The sequence below is a fragment of the Furipterus horrens genome, unplaced genomic scaffold (genome assembly GCF_987537825.1).
Source record: "Furipterus horrens unplaced genomic scaffold, mFurHor1.1.pri manual_scaffold_5, whole genome shotgun sequence".
Taxonomy (NCBI): domain Eukaryota; kingdom Metazoa; phylum Chordata; class Mammalia; order Chiroptera; family Furipteridae; genus Furipterus; species Furipterus horrens.
Genome location: NW_028327175.1, coordinates 63,049,350 through 63,069,434, shown reverse-complemented (window position 1 = coordinate 63,069,434; position 20,085 = coordinate 63,049,350). Strand labels below are relative to the sequence as shown.

Here is a 20,085-nt window from a genome sequence, read left to right as displayed (position 1 = left end):
CTATTATAAAATAGTTATTGTTTAATTATTTGTTCTTTTTGTAAGGCAAGATAAATAAGAACTAGAGTTTTGGGAATGAAGAATTAAACTTATTATTAAACTTATTATTTGTACATGATATAAAACTACAGAAAAACATATAGAGTTTAGCAAATATCCTGTATAAAAACATCAATGTACAAAATTATACAAATATGTATTTAAACAAAAATGATAAAAAGCTTTTGTGAAGAGAGATTGTTACAGAGTGGGGGTCCCCCAAAATCCCCAGAGCCTATGAGTTGGGGGATGGAGAGAAGGGAACAGCTTTTAAGATTCCTTTGCGTAACTATGGCTGGTAACTTCTTAGTTATGCAAATAGTTTGGTTCTTCGAAGGCCCCAAGGAAATGGGAGGGGTTTTGACTATGGAATGGTGAGGAAAGAGCATACAGAGCTTACGCAAGGTTCTGTGAAGGGTCAGAACTGGTTACTGTGCCCACTGCATCTCAGGCCATGGTCAGGGATTTAAAAATAAGGTGGCAGCCATTTTGGGGATAATTCCATGTGGTTTGCAAGGAGGTAGAAGAGGGGAACTCCATGCGGCTTTGAAAAGGCAAAGAGAGAACGATGCATGATCCAGTGCAACATGGCACATGTTTTCCTGGACTATTATACTGAGGCTGATGACATTGTACCCCAGATCCTGAAGGAGACAGCTGACAGATAAGCGATGGGTAACTCCTGGGCATGTTTTTGGCTTCTAGCCTTTTGGGGAGCAAGGGAAGTGCTGGGTCCCATGGGAGAACAGGGCTCTGAGCTGAAGTGCTCACTGTCCTCCCCAGGTTGAAATATTGTAAATAAAGACCTGTTTTCCTCAACACTAGGTGTTGGGTTTTACACCACTGCGCCATGTGAAAGAACCCCCTTTCTCTGTGTAACGAGATTATTTAAACTAACATTGGAAATATGAAGTGCCTAGGAAAACACCTAACATGACAAGAGATGTACAAAACTCCCATGGGGAAAAGAAGAAAACATTACTGTGTGACTATATGACCTCAATAAGTGGAAGGATGTAAAATACTCATGACTTGGAAAACCCAACATCTTGCTAGTGCCTAATTTAATTAATGCAATCTTAATCAAATTTCTATCTATTTTGATGGGGATGAGAAAATACTTGACAAAAAATCCTAAAATTACAGTATATGGAAAGACAAAGGCTCAGTAGCTAAGAATAAAAACTGTACTTTGGTGCAGGGAAAGACAAGAAGACTGGTGGAAACTTAACTAGTGAAAGTGTATTCTGTGGACCCAACCACAGCATTAGTAGCATTACCTGGGAGCTTGTTAGAAATACAGAATCTCAGGCTGCATACCCAGATCAAATGAATCCATTTGTTTTAACAAGATACCCCACAAGAGTAGGGAAAAGATGGTTTTAATAAACTGTTACAAGGCAACTGGTAACTAAACAGGAAGAAAGGAATTGTATTGAAAGGCACTGCTTTTTTATATCGTGAACCATCCCTTAGTCTCTGCGATCTACATTTCTTTAGGAACATTTGAAAAATCAGTGAAAATAAAAGGAGTGTTTTGAATATTCATTTACCTAGGAGCCTCTGTTACCCATGTGCTTGTAAGCTGTGGGTCGTCTTGTTAATAAGCTTTTCTTAGGTACTCTGACTTCAATGTGTCTTTATGTATCTTCAACATCTCTTGGATCGAGGCTGTATGTCATAACCTAATGAGAGTATTGTCACTACCAATGTGAGGAACTAATGTTGTGACTATGCCCCCTCCACTGTGGCAGTAATAACATTTTATCTAATTATTTTATAGGTGTATTTTGGAAATAATTCTGCTGAAAATCCTAAAGAAAGGGCAGCTTTTACTGGCAAATCAAAAGGAAATAATTCTCCACCTAGTTAGGATTAGAAGACCAGCTTGTTCTTCGCATCTTCTGAAACAAAACTAGGTAAGAAATATTTTCCTTTATATTTTGAATAATTTGTACTCTGCCTAGTTCATTCTGTGAATGGTTCTATGATTCTATTCCTTTGGCCTCTAGGAGAAATACAGTTCACGTTTTCCTTTTTAGGAAGTGAGGATGCTAGCCGGCTGTCAGCTTCATGATGTACCTCCCATATCAGGGGAAGCACAATTCCATTTTAAACTAAGCTGCACAACAGTGCAGCAGGGCTGCCAGCATGTCCCTTTATGTTTATTTGACATTCTTCCTCCCACCCAAACAGTATAGTTATATTTTTAAATCCTTTGTGTGAGATGAAACCACCACTGTCTTTGCTTGTCTTTAGTTAAAAATCAATGAAGTGAATGAAATAATCTGTAACTATTTCTGCAATGCTTTCTCATTTCTAGAAAATAAAGTACCATTGCTTGTTTAACTTAAGACTTGTCTAAACATGTTGAAAGCATTGACTCTAAGGCATAGCACTCAGACCCTGAAAGGGAGCTGTGACAAGTTCAGTCAAAAGGGAAAAGAGGAATAATTTATAAAAGGCTCTGCAGGTAATGATGCCAACCAGTTATTTTAAAATGCATCCATCTCACCTTTTAATGAATTAGATTTGTCAACAGCAAATGCTTTATGGACCACTTCTAATAAAAGTGGCACTCTAGGAATGCAGTGCTCTGAGGTTGGCTTCTTCAAAGCTTTACGACTATCTTCAAAGATATTTTTTAAATAATAGATACTTTAAAGTATATTTAAATAATATTAAGGTTATGACACAAACACCAAATGACAATATTCAGGAGTTTCAAAGCAGAGGCTGACATGCCATCACTATTTTACATAGTAAATGTTTTTTAAATTAGAAATGTAACAGGCTGATTTGGGGATTGCATGTCAGTTTAACTTTAAATTTTCTTGTTTTGGTTGGTGTCACAACCTTAATGTCAGCTTTTGAAATAGGTTTCTACATTTTCTATGGTTTGGGGTCATTAAAAAATGCATATGATAAATCTAAGAGACATAAACAGGTCACACTGAAGTGGAATTCATTGCTTCTCTGGTGTTGAAAGATAGCTGATACCTCCTTTATAAGTGGAAAAAGTTAGCTCAGGCATTTAGTAAATTTCTGTTTTTCAGGAATTTAATTTAGGCTTAAACAAACCCAAATAACAAGACAAGATGTTGATATAATTCTGTTTACACTCTATTATTCTTGTACCATTAATGCTAACCATTTGATCTTGGTGGTTATCACCTCTGTAGATGTTAAGAATCAAAATTCCCACAATTACTATTTTTTCTCTAAAATTATAAGTGAAACCTGATAATTATTTCATTTGAAGAATTCTTATTCAGTGTAGTTGCGTATAGGTAAAATCTGCCTTAAAAAATTCATATGGCAGATGTTTTTATAAAGCACTGTTGTGCAAAGTTTTGAAAATAAAATCTTTCTTTCTAAAGTAACACTTGTTATTACTTGTGTTAAAATGTTTTCAAGTGCCACACCTGACGTTAAAGGACTAGCCAGGAATATTCTGAAGGGAAAGAGAGAAAGGAAAGGGAGGAGGGAGAGAATAATCTACTTACCCAAATTCCTCTCCTTTTTTGATTCTTATTTGCCATGATCTGCCAGAGCAGGTCTGTGTTGCTTGTTCTGAATCTAGTTTTAATTTAGAAAAATAAACATTAGAATCTGTCCAACAGTTGTCTGTTTTCAGCACCTGTGTTAGAGAAATATAAGATGAAAAGAGAAACAAATTGTTTATTGATCTTTTCCTGCTGACTCATATAGATACTGGCCAACCCAAAACATTTCCATAGCTTTCATCTCCTTGATTGAACCACCGGATTTTATCCTTCATGGTTTTTTGGTCAATGACTGGGCAAACATTAATAACCTTTCTTTCCTAGTGTACTTCATCTCTATCTCTTACACACACACACACACACACACAGTGTGTGTGTGTGTGTGTGTGTGTGTGTGTGTGTATCTTTTTCAAACAGTGTTGAATTTGAGAAATTTCTAATAGTTTTATTTAGGACAGTGCTATGGAATTTTATCTTCATTTCTGGTCCTAACTTGACTTTTCCTATCCCCTGGATCCTCCCATAACTCATTATCATTAAATCATCACCATTCTAACAAGTCATATACTTTCTGAGCCCCAGTCCTCAACAATAAGAGGTAATCATGCTTCATTGTGTAGTGGTTTGAAAGGTATGCAGTTGCGTGCGGAGGTTTGGCTAAGTTCTCCAAACTTACTTAAAATATACTAGTGCCTTTGTTTGAACATTTTTAAAAAATCATTATTATTGTCTATTCTAATACTAGTTCAGATTTCTATTGATAAAAATAAAAATTTCAACCAAAAATTCAGAGGAAGAGCCCCCCCCCCCCCTCTTATTTTCTGGATGTTTTAATCACAGTTTGTCCCTGCAGTCTTTTTTTTTTTTTTTAATTGTTTTTCTATTACAGTAGTCCCACTTTTTCCTATTGCTTCCCCTCCATTCCATTCACCCCTTATCCCACAGTCAATCCCTGCCCCCTCGTTCATGTCCATGGGTCATATATTGAAGTATTCTTAATTCAGAGGAAAATACTCAAATAAATGTATTATAACTCAGTGTATACCTTCAATGTAAAAAAGTTTTCTGACAGAGAAACTAAATATTATAGGCCAGGCCAGCTTCTTGCAAATTCACTTAGAGCAATTTCAGATTTATGTATTTAATAAAGCTAGGTAGTGATTCTAACTTATATATTTACCATCCTTCAATGAACAGTCATGTTCTAGTGACTGCCTGGAAAAGAATGATGGAATTTTATTTAGTGTTTCTGCTACATCAGTCAATTCTATAAGTGGCTTTCTTCTAATAGGGTACAATATATGCTTTTAATAGTTTTCTGTAATATTAAGATATAATATGTATTGAGTACTTTCTGTATGTCAGCAACTGATCTAAGTACTCTCTGTGGATTATTTCATGTAGTTCCCATAACAACCCTTTAATGATCTCACTATTTTATAGATGCTGTAGAGGCACATGAAGAGAATGTTTCAAAACTAGTAAATTAATGGAGCTGGGATTCAGACACAAGTAGTGTGACCACAGATCTCACACTCTTAAGCCATCACAACTTAAAGTATGGTCCCCAGGCCAGCAGTATCACTAACTATAACCTTGTTAGAAATTTAGAATCTCAGGCCCCAACCCAGACCTACTAAAGATTTACATTTTTAACAAGATTCCCAGGTTATTAGTATCTTAAAGCTTGGGGAGCATACCTCTAAACCACTATACTAGCCTGCCCTTATAAACTGAACTAAGTATCTTTTAAAACAGATTTCTATTTTTATGTAAATGTGTTATTGAAAACCCATCTTTATGCTCTGTTGGATATTCCTATCATAGATAAAATACCTTATAATAAGATCCAATAACTAAACATGAGCAGTAATCTAAAGTAGACCGCAGTTATCTTGAAATCAATTGTATAAAGAACAGGGGGAAAAATCCCAGATTATAAACAGCAAGTCTTTTTACAGTGGCAACTAACCACTTCAACATCTGAGACTTATTATCAATACAATCACAGTGAAGCACATTGCCTTTGAGTACAGACTCTAGAGACAGGCTACCTGGATTTGAATCTCAGTTCCTCTTCTAGCTGTGGGACCTCAGGAAAGTTATACAGCTTCCTGTACCTCAGCTTAATCATCTGGGAAATGAAGTCTAAAATAGCACATCACAAGATTGTTGTAAAGATGAAATGAGTTAATCCATGTAAAGGATTTAGAACAGGACCTTTTATGAGGTAAGTGCGTAAGCGGTAGCTACTTTAGTTCTTAGCTATGATACTCATCTTGGAATAGAGTAGATTCACATTTTGGTTATCAATTAGTAATAAATTGATAAATGTATGTGTTAGCAGAAGTCATAAAGGCATATTTTTGCTGTTGAGTCCAAATTACAAACTTCATTTTTTGCATTTCCTGAAAACTATTTCTCTGTGGCTCTTCCTGCCTGTGAGTTCTGCTAAATGTCACTTGACTGTGATATTTAACCTGTTAAGTCCAGTGAGATCAGTTCAAAATCAAAACATACTATGTTAACAGTATATTGAATTTTTAAATTTATATGCTTTTAAGCTGAATAAAGATCATGATGGTAAGTCCATTTTGCTAACCACTTGCATAAGCAATACTGAAAAATTAGATGGATAAAGAATGTTTGTTTAAAGGCTGAATGCTCCAAGAAACTTTTTTGTTTCCTTCAGGATGAACATGATTCTGAAATTAATCATGATAGTCATCAGGAGATAATGGTTTTGTATGCAAGAGCTCACTTAACAGTTTTTCAAGAATATATCTAATGTGTGAAGTGAGATTGCATGTGTCTGGAAAGTACCATTTTGAAAAATGATTTGTTAAAAGCTCTGAGATAAAAATACTTGTTGAAAAGAATGCCCTGGGAAACTTTGAAATTCCCAATTGTGGGACCCACCTCCAGAGAGTTCCAGTTCACTGGGCCCAGGATGAGGCCTTGGTATTTGAATTTTTAACAAGTGGCTGAGGTAATTCCACTTAAATTATTTTTGGACTACACTTTGAGAAACACTGCAGTAGAGACAAAGACATAAATTGAAAAAAGCTTTTGTTGACTACCCATTCCTTTTTTCAACATTGTCCTCTTTGATACTTGTTTTGCCTGTCCTCTGCTCCCACTTACTGTGTCTTTGACCTTTTTCTTACCTCTTGTTAGTATTCCCCATGCCAGTCCTTAATATTCTGATTTTCTCTTCTTTACCCTTTCTCAAAGAACATCTCTTCTGGATTTTTCAGTTGTATTTTTGTAGATGATTCTACAAAATGGTCACAAAACTCTCTTTGTAATCTAAAAATTTCAGCCACAATGCAGGTATTGAAATCAATTTGGAGGTTGTGGGCAGCATAAAAAAAAAAAGAGGAGTAGTGGGGAGAGAGAAAAAGACTATAGTAGTACAGAAAATATCAAAGGAAGTAGTAAAGGTAAGTAGTGTTTCATGAAGCTTTTGTTTAAATATGTGTATCACACATACACATTAGATTGTGATGCATTTTTTTTTTTAAATGTGGGGCTCAGTCCAAAAAAATGTGAAAGATACCAAGACAGAATCTTGGTGTTCTGAACTTCAATGTGACATTATGAGCACATGTTTCTCATGCATTTCCCTCCCATACTTCCTCCACCTCTATTCTGGACGTTTTCATTTGTATAATCCATTCAAAATCATCATGTGTAGAACTGAATTTGCAATGCCTTCTTAATCACTATTTCCCTCTTAAGGTTAAAAAATCCATTCATAAACTATCATTCTGTTATCCAGAGGAAAGTTTCAGAATTTCCTTTGTAATAATTTAGCTCTTGCCACATCAATTTCCCTATAGCTGCATCTTGCTACCCTTGCCTATTCTTGGCCTCCAACCAGCAGAAAACCTTGTGGCCAACCATGGTAGTTACCCACTCCCCAGATAGCTTTCTGAAGGCTAGCCTGTACATGCACTAATTGGTATTTTTGGCTGTCTTCAGCAGGACTGTATGAGCCTTTGACCACAAGCATGCCCTGCTCTTTATGATGCTCACCTCTTTTTCTTAGCCACTACTGTTGTTATTGGTCTTTTCCTGCACTGATTTTTATTGTCCAGGAAGAAAGACACTCAGGCTTTTGCCTTTTACTAGTTTCTAGTGACATATCCACAAGCTTTCTGCCTCTTAACATGACTTTATAATTTCCTGTTGTCCTGTTTGGTCTTTCTGATGACTTTGGTCTGAAGTCCAAGCTTGTTGATGCCTGGACATGTAAACGCCTGCTTGGTTTTCTTTCGGCTATAATTTCTGCCTTACTTAGTGACTCCAAGCTGTCTATTTATGCCCTGGAAAGTCTTTTCAAAAGCTATCTTTCCTTTTCTCATGGCCTCAGCCTCTTCTTATTCATCATTACCTTCAACTGTATTAATTCACTGTCCTCCTAATTGAGTTCCCACTTCTGTTTTTTCTCCCCACACCAAACCATTGTAACACCGTGTCTGATAAATGCATACAATCACTAGTCATGTACTGCCTTCATTAAAAACCTACAACTCCCTGTTTTGTACCGGATAAAGTCCCAATATATTTCTCCTGGAGAAAAAAGAAAAAGCCTTTAGCATACCTAGCTGGTCATAACATACTTCTTTAATTTTATCTTTCACTGTTTATATCCATAAACTGTCTGCTCTGACTTCCCCCAAGAGTCTCATTTAACCTCCAAGGATGTTCTTATCATTTGAATTACAGGGCCCCCTTCTGGGGGTAATTCATGAATCTGGAACAGGCCCCTCTGGCTGGGGTCTAGGAGTGGGATCAGGATGGGGACCTAATTATACATTGGTAATTCACAACTGAGTAAAAGCCCAGGTGGTGGAAGAGAGGGAACTAAGTAGGTGATGAACTCGTTATTTATTTCTCAAGTTATTGTCTGTCTGGGGCTTCTTATGTCCTTCCTTTGCTAGTTGTTGGATCACTCCCAGAATTGGAGAATGCTTGAACCTCGATATAGTGAGAGATTAAATGTCTCCAACTGTGGGTCCTATGAGACTTTGGGGAAGATCTCTGGGCTACTAATGCCTTTAGAATGCCTTTATCTTCCTTTTTTTTGGCTGCTTGACTTCCCTATCTCCATCTGCCCATATGGAACTTCCCATTGCAGGATTCTGAATCATTTGCTACTTGTACCATTCAGTTAATACTAAAATAGTTAGTGTTTTGTAATACATTTTGTGTTATTTATTTAATTATTTTGCTTATATGTTGAAAATAAGACACGATCGTTATAATAAGTTCAAACAAAAATAAAAGACTATAAAGAGTAAAAAAAATCCCTTTTCCCTTTTTTAATGACATCACCTAGATTGTAAGTAGCTTTTTGAGTATCCTTTCTGATTTTTTGAGGTGGTTCGTCTGTTTGTTTTTAAGGCATTATGCTGTATATGTAGTTCTACCAATTACTTTTTTAAAAGAAATAGTACAGTTTTCTGGATATCTTTGTGTCATGCCATGCAGAGCTAGATGGTCATTTTTAATAGGTACATAAGTTCTACTTTCTATATGTCATATTGTCATTTAAAATAGCACATCTTAATGACATCCTGTCATATATACAATTTGCCCAGGATACTTTCATTTTATGCCTTTTGTCCTAGTATTTCATCTGATTTAGCATTTGTCACAGATTTTTCATTTTTGAATGAAGTATTATTTAATAATTGCATGTAAATAAACTAGGTTAGGTTTAGGTAGACCTGCACTTTGTATTTCCACATTGTGACATGATCTTGTATGTGAGATGTCAGTGTAGTGAACAGAATTCTCACTTTAACATATGGTTAAATTGGCAATAACTCAGTTTTCCAGCTCCCTTCCAAAAGTAATACTATAAGCTAACATTTCTTTAAGGGCATCATGAAAGGTACTTGCTGGTTAAATGATTGCACTCTTGCATGAGCAGTTAGGTACAGCTAACTTTTCCAGTGTTTGTGTGATGGTGATGGCAGAAGTATTCGATGCTACCACCTTTGCTGGTCACTTGATGTGCCAGCCAGTTCTGCTGGACACATGCCGTGGCCCATGGATTGCACAGTTTCTCAGCCCTTATTTATTTATTTGTTTGTTTATTTATAGAGAGAGGGGAAGGGAGGGGGAAAAAGAGGGAGAGAAACATGGATATGTAAGAGATACATGCATTGGTTGCCTCTTGTGCGCCCCCAACTGGGGACTTTGCCTGCAACCCAGACATGTGCCCTGACTGGGAATCAAACTGGCAACATTTTGGTTCTCAGACCGGCACACAATCCACTGAGCCACCCCAGCCAGGGCTCTCAGCCTTTTATTTAATCTTGCCATAGAGTGAATACAGTCTAAACTCTGTTGCTACAAGGGTTTTTTTATCATGTACCATGTAGTATAAATCTTCAACTACCTGTTTATTATTGGGTAACACTTTTTTATTTTGTAATAACCCTTTGATGAGAATCATTGAAATAAACATTCACACAGCAGTGCACATTTAACAGTTAGTACTGAATTTCCTATGACTTGCTGAAAAGAATTCATGTGTAATGCACATTTGATGGGGGCTGTAATGACATCACTGATCACATGAAAATAAGAAGACATCAGTCTGCTGAAGATCAACATCTACTATATGGTCTTCTTTTAAGACTGTGCCTGCAATAATACATTTTAATACTTAGCTGCTGGAAGTATATTTGTGTTCACCTCTGTGAAACATGACTTTTCATTTAGAATAAGTGATAGTTCTAAATTAATCTCACTTAATTTCAGTTTCATATTTTCTTGTGTGTGTATGAAAGGTAGACAACAAATGTTAATATATTTGCTTTATTAAAAGAATTCTAGCAACAGTTAAATGATACTAGTTTTACATCAGTTTCATTGAATATGTCTAATTTTAAAAATCAATTAATTCCAGTGGTTCAAGTTTTGTGTCTAATTCATGCAATCAAAGCATTTAGAAATTCATTCTGTAAAAGGTGAAACACTAAATATTACATGCTGTCATAATTTGAAATAGAAACTGCAACATTATAAAATTATTTGGTCTTGGTGATGTTAAAAATACGTTGTGGTGGAATATAGCATTGTAAACATTTTTAAAGTAAATGTAAAACCTGTGGAGAAAATTATACTTGGAATATATTTTGATGCACATTATAATTCATAATAGCATCCGAAAATCTGAAAATTCTACCAATCTAAGTAAAAGAGGCAGTTGTCAAAAAGTACAAATGTGTTTATACATAGACTATATAACCAACCTATAGATTTTTGTGATTAGACTGAAATAAAGAAAATAACAATAATTTAACCATGGCAGTATATATTTTCTCTCTTTGGATTTCAGAAATGTTTGACTTTGAAAAATTACTTATAAATCGATTTGTGTTCTATAATGTTATTAACTATGCTTGTAAAAATGTCCTCTCAATTTTGGTTGAAGTTTTTAAAAAATCTATTATAAATCTTTAATCAAAGCATTTTAAAAATGTAAAGCAAAAATATTAGCTTATGTGAAGCTTTGAGGGAATTGCAATTATTGAAAGGAAAAAAAAAGCTTTCAAATTGGAAGACATTGAAATGTATCCCCATGAAATCAAAGTGGGAAATGAACAAATTAAATGATGGTAACTGAAATGGTGTACCGGATAATTATGAAATGCCTAAATTTTATTTTTAATTATCTATACTTATGGGGAAACCCTTAGGATGGAACTCATCTCTTTTTTTTTTTTAAGTATGTTTTATTGATTATGTTGTTACAGTAGTTCTAATTTTTTCCCTTTGCTCCCCTCTTCCCAGGAAGCCCCTTCCCTCCAGAAATCCCACCTCCCTTAGTTCATGTCCATGTGTCGTGCATATAAGTTCTTTGGCTTCACCCTTACCTATATTATTCTTAACATTCCCCCTGTCTATTTTGTACCAACCAATTTTGTTCTTAGTCCCTACACCATTTCTCCATTTCTCCCCCTCCCTCCTCCCAGCTGATAACCCTCCAGATGATCCCCATACCTATGATTCTGTTCCTATTCTCATTTGCTTAGTTGGGTTTTGTTTTTATATTTTAGATTTAGTTGTTGGTAGTTATGAGTTTGTTGTCATTTTAGTGTTCATAGTTTTGATCTTCTTTTTCTTAAGTAAGTCTCTGACATTTCATATAATAATGGCTTGGTGATGATGAACTCCTTTAGCTTTACATTGTCTGGGAAGCACTTCATCTGCTCTTCCATTCTAAATGATAGCTTTGCTGGATAGAGTAGTCCTGGTTGTAGGTTGCCTTTCATCACATTGAATACTTCTTGCCAGTCCCTTCCTGCCTGCAAAGTGTCCTATGAGAAATCAGCTGATAGTTCTATAGGCACCCCCCTGTAGGCAACTATCTGCCTCATTCTTGCTGCCCCCAGGACTCTGTATTTATCTTTCACCTTTGGCATCTCAGTCATGATGCGTCCTGGTGTGGTCCACTGTGGGTCCAGCTTACCCGGTACCCTCTGTGCTTCCCAGACCTGTATGTCATCTCCTTTGCAAAATTTAGGAAGTTTTCCTCATTTTTTTCAATTCTTGCTTCCTCATTCTGCAGTGGTTGACTGTTTTTTTCTTTATGTTCCAAATCATTGATTCGAACCCCAGTTTCCTTCCCTTCACCATTGGGTTTGTGTGGATTTTCCTTTGTTTCACTTAGCATAGCCTTCACTTTTTCTCTTATGCGTTTGCCGTACTCAAGCATATCTGTCAAGCCTATGAGCATCTTTATCACCAGTGTTTTGAATTCTGTGTCTTTTAGGTTGTCTATCTCCTCATCTGTTAGGTTGACTATCTCCTCTTTGCTTAGTTCTCCCATTGGAATCTTGATCCGTTTCCTCTTTTGGGCCATACTTCTCTGTCTCCTCATTCTGACAGGCTCCTGTGTTTGTTTGCCTCCGCGTCCCAGGTAGAGCTGTCGTTACTATTACATTGTAAGGGGCGGAGCCTTAGGGATTCATTAGCACAGGGTAAACTGTTTCACCACCTTTTGGCGCTCTATATTGTGGAGGGGTCTGAGAGGGAACAATGCCGCCTGCTCAGCACTCTCCCCTTTTTCAGGCACTTCTCCCACTTCTGCACCAGACTGGTGCCTCTCTAGCTGCTGCCCTGGCCGTCATTCCCAGAGTGGGTGGGTCTGCGGACGTTCTAGGACCGTGAGGGCCCTTTAAACAAGTGGACTCAGTTGAGATCAGCAGTTTCTGCCTCCACCCCAACCGTCACTGGTCTGCACAGTCAGAAGCAATGAGGCTTGATTTTCCCTGGTGCTGGGACTGTGGGCTTTGAGGACTGGTGAGGAGCTGAGAGCGCTCCCCAGGTGTCCCTCCTGACTTTTTAAAACGTGTGACTGCTGCTGCTGCCACTACTACACCGAGTTTTCTCCGCCCCTCTTACCTGTCTGGATGAGTATTACTTCCTTATATCTTTGTTTGCTGGACTACCATGTAGTTTGATTTTCTGGAACTTAGGCTGTTTCTTGTTTTGAGGTAGTTGTATTCCTTCTTAGTTGTGGAGGGAGCATGTCTGTCTATGCCTCCATGTTGGCCAGAAGTCCTCTGGAACTCATCTTCTTAACTGAATAATTCAGAATGAAGTTAAACAATTTTGCAGTATCCAAATTTAGTTTTTAAAACATTGAAAACTGTTATACACATTTGGTGAATTTTGTTTTTTATTTAAATTATTGTTTTTATAAAAGGCATTCTACGAGGAAGCAAAAAAATATTACCTGCAAAAATATTTAGGCTAAAATATCTATGTACTTCATTATTAAACCTAAAGATGTTCTCTACTAGAAAATTTTGCTCTGAACTTTATAAATTCATTAGGTAGTTTAGCACCTCAGGAAGGGTATATTGCTGAATCAGTGGAAGATATCAACAATTTAAAATATACTAACTCTAAAATGCAACTTGGAAAAATATAAAAATAATGCAATAGTATAAAAAATACATTCTTCAGAAAAGTGACAGGTAAGAAATTGATTAAAAGTATGTGAAAATTATCAAGAATCATGTTTCTATATTTTTAATATTCAAATAATGTAATATTTTTTACTTTTATGAGCACAGTTACAAGATTTTTCAAGAGAATGCTATTTTTGAAAACAATATAACCACTCAATTGATTAGTATTTATACATTTCAAAAATTATGTAATCTTAATTTTTTTCAGTACCCTTTTCACTCAAAAAAAAAAATGTCTGGGCTTAGGTGATAAATCATATGGTCCTTTTATATATATGTATCATCCCTTCCCAGGTTCAATTAATTTCCCCTTATTCAATTGCTTTATATTTACACATGACTGTAATATTTGTACTTCAAGTTTATTATAAAAACTCATTTCTCCCTGCAAAGTAATTCCTTCCTTTGATGTCTCTCTCTTTCTCTTAAGAGGATGACTTTCCTCCTGGTCACTTAGACTTAGAATCTTGCTGTGATTTGTCTGCCTGTTTTACATAAATCTTTCTGGTGGTAGGATAGAGAATGAGTTAGAAGGAAGTGACACAAAATATAAGGGAGACTTTAGGAAACTGCTGCACTAATCCAGATGATGGAGTTTTAACCTACACAGGAGTAATAGGAGGAGATGAATGGATGTGAGAAATATAAAATAAGGTTGACCATTCAGCTATGAGATTGGTGAGATAATGTTGGCATGTGGGAGATGACTCACATTTCTAACTTGAGTATATAGGTTGATAGTAGTGTTGCTAACTGTCATAAGGTCCTCAAGAAAAGAAGTTTCAAAGGGGAGATAGTAAGATTGATTGGGAACATGTTGAGTTTGAAGTGCCTATGGGAGTTCAAGGGAGTTATACAGTTTGGAGCTGGATAGTTAGAACAGGAGCTTTCACATATATGGTTGTAGTGGTAGACACAGATGTGGATGAAATTGTCCAGTCAGAAGACCAGGGGAAGGAAAAAGCAAAGGGGCTTTAAAGGAAACTGAACTGTAGTGTTCAAGATGAACTTAGGGGAGAAATCGTGTTGGAATAGCCAATGGATTGGCCTTTGGAGAAGGAAGAACCCAATACTAGGATCAAGTGTAGCAGTTTGAGGGAACACTTGACACTTGGCAATTGTGAGGTTCCAATATCTGTAGGAGGAATTGAGGCCTAGCTTAGATAGAAAATGTTCTCAGAATATTTTACCATGTGAAACTTTAAGACTTAAGTTTAATAAATCAAACTTCAAAGATATAATAGTCCTTAGTATAGTTTTACAGTATAACTTTTATTCTAATAGTCTTCTACAAATTTATTTATTCTCACTGACTTTTTTGAAGTTTTACATTGTGTGTACAGGGCACATTAATTAGTATAGAGTGTGGACTTTTTAATATCTTGTCAAGTACATCAGTTTTATTATAATTTGACACATAGAACTGTTCTAAAAAGTCAAGTCAGTCTAAAACAATTAAAAAATCTATTTAGATTTTATTCTTAGAACCTGTTTTTCCATGGTATCTTGGAGTAAAATTTTAACTTTTACATTTTATTTTTACTTATTCGCTGTTACTTTTTAAAATTACAATAAGATGTATATATTAAGACATGTTTTAGTCATTAAAGCACCTAATTTAAGTATTTTTTATTCCTGAAATCTATGCCTCCACATTATCTCTTATATATTCATTTTGATCCCTCAGCTTTGGTATATAATTTATCTTTTAGTATAAAAATGTTGGGTTCTTTCATCACAATTACAGTTATTGGTCTGATAACCCTGGGAGTCAGTCTACACAAAACAAGCTCATATCAGACTCCTGGCAGGTTTAGTTAAAATTAAAATGCATGCTCAACTGTAGAGATTGTCAAGTGTGGAAATAATATTTGTCCAGCTGGACAGCTTTCTTTTGTAGTTGCTAAATGAAAGTTGAGATTCTGTCTGCTCCTTGAAAGCTTCTGTGTCATGAAGGTAATTTGGACAGTTTGTGGTTTGACAGGGATTATTAAAATCAGATGAAGTGAAGGGAAGCAAGTGTGAGAAAGCAAAATTGACATTGACACTCTCTATTATTTGCAGCTTGGATCATGATGACTATGTTGATATGATAGATTCACTGTTGAGATATGTTAAGCAGCAAAGAAAGTAAAAAGCAAGTATAGTGATGGATTTTTAGATTTAACATTAAGAATTCCAATATTTACTTTCACTGATTTTTCATGTCATTTCATATAAATTTGCTTTAACCAATAACAAATTATGCTGTTGACTTATAGAATTAAAAAATGTACTGCAAAGGCGAGATTAAATATTGAAGAAATAGATCATGTGATTAAAATAATAGAATTTTAAAATTAAGAGTTTTTAAAAAGTATTATTATCTAATTTCCTTTTTCTGTAGAAGGAAACTAGGAAGAGTTTTAAGGCATCACATTTAAATTTTATTTGATAGCTAAAATGCTAAATCTTGATTTTTCATTATAAGTATATTTTCTTACCATTCACAGTTTTTAAATATAGTTTTGAGTTGTTAAAGGGACTTAACAGTTTAAGCCATAATTGTAAGTGACCTTTTTCTGTTTAAAGATAATATACAAATTATGTTATAGTTATATGTTGCCTACAAATAGTATTATGTACACTGATAAAGTAAATGCCTTCCATGAGTATGATTTTCAACTAAAAATGTCCTTAGTAGAGGGAGTTATAGCTAGGAAGCCATTTCAAGATGTCAATTAAGGATAGTTATAATAGAAAAATATAATTAAAAATGAAGAATTATATGTAAAACAAAAACAAGGTAAAGAGCCTAGAGTTGTTCTGTGCATTATAGAAATCCTTCAGTAGTATTTAAAAAGGGTAGTGAAATGATCTAATTTGGTTTGTAAAGCAAGAAGTCTATTGCCAGTATGCAGAGTAGACACCAACCTGGTGTTCTATAATTCAGTTCAATTCAATTCTAAGGCTACCTGGAGTTAGTGCAGACTCCACAAATTAAAGGCTCAGTTCCAGGACACTGCTCCCACTTCAGACGTGAGCCACAAGTGGGGTCTCTGGGGATGCCGACTTCTGCTTGGTTGACTACAAATTTGGAGGTTCCCATAACCCCCTTCAAGTTTACTAATTCATTAGAATGATTCCCAGAACCCAGGAAAGCACTGTATTTCTAATTACAGTTTTATTAAAAGCATATATTCAAGAATGGTCAAATTAAAGCGCTGCATAGGACAAAGGAGGAAGGGGGTTAGGGGGAGCTAAGGGGCAAAAACCACAAAGTGTAACCCCTGGAGGCCATATAGAAGATTTTTTCATTTTTGTCAGCAGAAAATAACATCAGTTTGGGGATACAGTAACAGACAGAGGGAAAACAATTTGAGTATTTGTGACCATTAAAGACACTAGAGAAGTAAGGATTGAAGAATTTGGTCACTATTAAAGACAGGGGTCAGCAAATGTTTTCTGTTAAGGGACATATAGTAAATTTCTTAAGGATTTATGGACCATATATGGCCACTGTATAATCTTCTCTTTTGTTTGTTTTATTTTTACAACTCATTAGAAATGTAAAAATCATTCTTAGTTTACAGGCCATAGAAAAAACGGACAGCACCAAAGTTTGCTGACACCTGATACTAAGGTACTAGGGCAAGGAAGGGGGAGATTAGATGGGTGGTGACCGCATAATATAGACAAGCCAAATTAAGGAAAATATTTTGAATTAAATTTTGGACATACTGAGTTTAAGGGACATTTAAGATGTTTATTAAATAAAAACTATGGTTAATTTAAGCAAAAAAAAAAAAAAGAAAGGAAGAAAGAGAAGGAAGGGAGGGAGGAAGGAAGGAAGGGAGGAAGGAAAGAAGGAAAGGAAAATGAAAGAAAGGAAAGAAAGAAAAAGAAAAAGTGGTTGTTGGCAGTGCACTTTCTCTTGGAAGACTGGAGTTAACTTGATCTGTTTACCACCAGTGACTCTCTTTCGCTGCCTTTTCCCCAAATTTCAAAATTCATTTAGTATGAATCTGATGCTTCAGCTTGGGACAAATGTTTAATCCTGGATCAATTAGTTATGACCAGGAAAGCTGGGTGAGTCCTCTAGCGTAGAAATAGACCATCATTGCAAATCTTTATATTGTATCTCAGATTAAAAAGAAAAAGAAAAAAATTTTGTGAGCTTGCCAGCTACCTAAAGTGGGAACTCTTACCCAGAGCATGTGGGTAAACGTGTGAAAGACAAGAAAAGAACTGGGAACCTATACTACTTAGGAAGATTGGCAAGAGAGGAGACAACTTCAAGGAAGGAGTGGCTATCAGTTGCAAATAGTGCAGAGATTAAGTATGATTGGAATTGAAAAGTATTTTGTCAGTTTCAGTGTAATGATGGAGGCAGAATCCAGATTGCTCTGGGTTGAGAAGTGAATGAGAGATGAGAATATAAAATTAGGAAGTATGGACTGCTATTTTAACATGATGGGCTATGAAAGGAAGGGTGGGGCATTGTGTGATGGGTTTTGTTAGTTTCTGAAGGGCAAGAAACTTGAACTTATAGTCAGCTGAAAGGGATATTGATACTATAGCATGTGATAATTGATGGAACAAAGTCTCTGGAAGTTATAAAAGGGTATTTCAAAGGAGATATCTATTCATCAAATTAATGTTAATAACATTGTCGAAATTTAAGAGAACAGTATGACTAGCGAATTAATATTAGTAACACTAAGAGAAATTCTTAAACCCTTGGACCATACTTTAAGAACCCGAAATCTTTTAGAAGCACCCATTTATATACAAAGTACGCACTAAATTTAAATTATTCTAATCTAATTATTAAAACAAAATTACTTAAAATGTAATTAACATCTCATAAGTTATGTTCATTGTTATTCCCATTTGATACATAGTACAACAGCCCTTTTATTTTTATATTTAATTTATTTTTAGAGAGAGGGGAAGGAAGGGAGATAGGGAGAGAAACATCAATGTGTGGTTGCATCTCTCACACTCCCAACTGGAGACCTGGCCTGCAACCCAGGCATGTGCCCTGACTGGGAATCAAACTGGCAACACTTTGGTTCCCAGACAAGCACTCAATCCAGTGAGCCACACCAGCCAGGGCACAACTGCCTTTTTAAAAGTGCTCCATTTCTTAACCTTTCTACTAATGAAGATGTACTATTCTCCAAATTACTAAGATTTTCCTACATTTAAAAATTTATTATTTAATCATTAGTCCCATGATTTGTGACATTATTTAGGTCTAATTTCAGACTATATGATAATTTTCTTAATCATGTGAAATGCATGCGTTCCAAGTTATAAAAAATGCAGAGATAAAAATTTGTTTTCACATATCATGTTTTCACTGTTACATTAAAGCAAGAGATGGCTAGGATTACATACTGAAGACAATAAATAGTTATTAAAATGAAAATATTTTCTAGAAAGAGAAGTGCATCGGAAACTAAAGAAAGCAATGTCAGATTTGATGAGTAAAGCATATGACAATTAATTCTGTTTGCTTGTCAAGCTACAATACTGTATCCTGACTTGTCCTGTCAATTTCTACTTCATACATACACATATACACATCACTGATAGAGGAGCTACAATGAAATATTTTGTATTTTATTAAAGGGGGTTTTAATAGCTGTCGTATGTTAATATGAGCATTTACAGGCTGTATATTTATTATCTAGCTCATATAATTATAATAATAAAACTTCTGGAATTATTTATGAAAAGTATAGCAGTCTGTGGAGGAAAACCTAATATATAGATGAGAGTCAAAAAATAAATTGAATAGAAAGACAAGTTTTTTATTTTCTAACACAAGACTTTAATGCATAAGGTATTCTAAATGCCTATCAACAAGTTGAGATCCCCATGAGTTGTTTCTCAGTCTTTGGAGGAGGCTAAAACATTAAAATTTTAACTTCCAGCAACCGATGAAAAGAAATAAATTACTGACAACTCTGATGTATCACAGGAGAATATCTAGTGTTTAAAAAAAAAAAAAAAAAAAAATTGGAGGAGACTTCCAGCCAAGATGGAGGCCTAGACTGACATGCTCCATCTTCCTCCACAATTAAAACAGAATACAACTACCGAAAAGCCAGAAATAACCAGATTTTCCAGAAAATAAATGGAAGTCCAATGTATGAAGCTATAAAGAAGTGGTGCTCATCTGGACAGGTAGGAGGGATGAAGCTGGGGCAGAGAGATCAAGCTGTGCTGGTGGCGCCAGCAGCGATGATGGCAGCTGGACGGCGGTAAGCACAGACACCCGTATTTAAGGGGAGGTGAGAAGCACCTGGGGAGCACCCGTGGCTGCAGACCAGACCCATCAGTTTCTGATTTCAGTGCCGGGGAAGGCAGACCCCCCCCCCCCCATTACCTCAGACTGTGAGGCCCAGAGCAGGTAGGGACGGAGGAGGAGGCTCCCGGTCTCTCAGCGGAGAATGAATGGCAGCAATCCATCTTGGACCCCCACCCCCACAGAACACAGCACAGCGTGGTGAAAAGAGTTGCCCGTTGTGACGAGTACACCAGGCTCCTCCCCC

At 35.9% G+C, this 20,085-nt stretch overlaps 1 protein-coding gene across 1 annotated transcript in view; it reads left to right on the top strand.

Annotated features, from left to right (window-relative positions):
- Positions 1-1,828: 1,828 nt before the first annotated feature.
- Positions 1,829-20,085, top strand: part of KIAA0825 (KIAA0825 ortholog) — a 386,922-nt gene continuing 368,665 nt past the window's right edge. The window contains exon 1 of the mRNA XM_090276495.1: positions 1,829-1,958. The gene's annotated coding sequence lies outside the window, so the exon portion shown is untranslated. The remainder of the gene's footprint in view (positions 1,959-20,085) is intronic.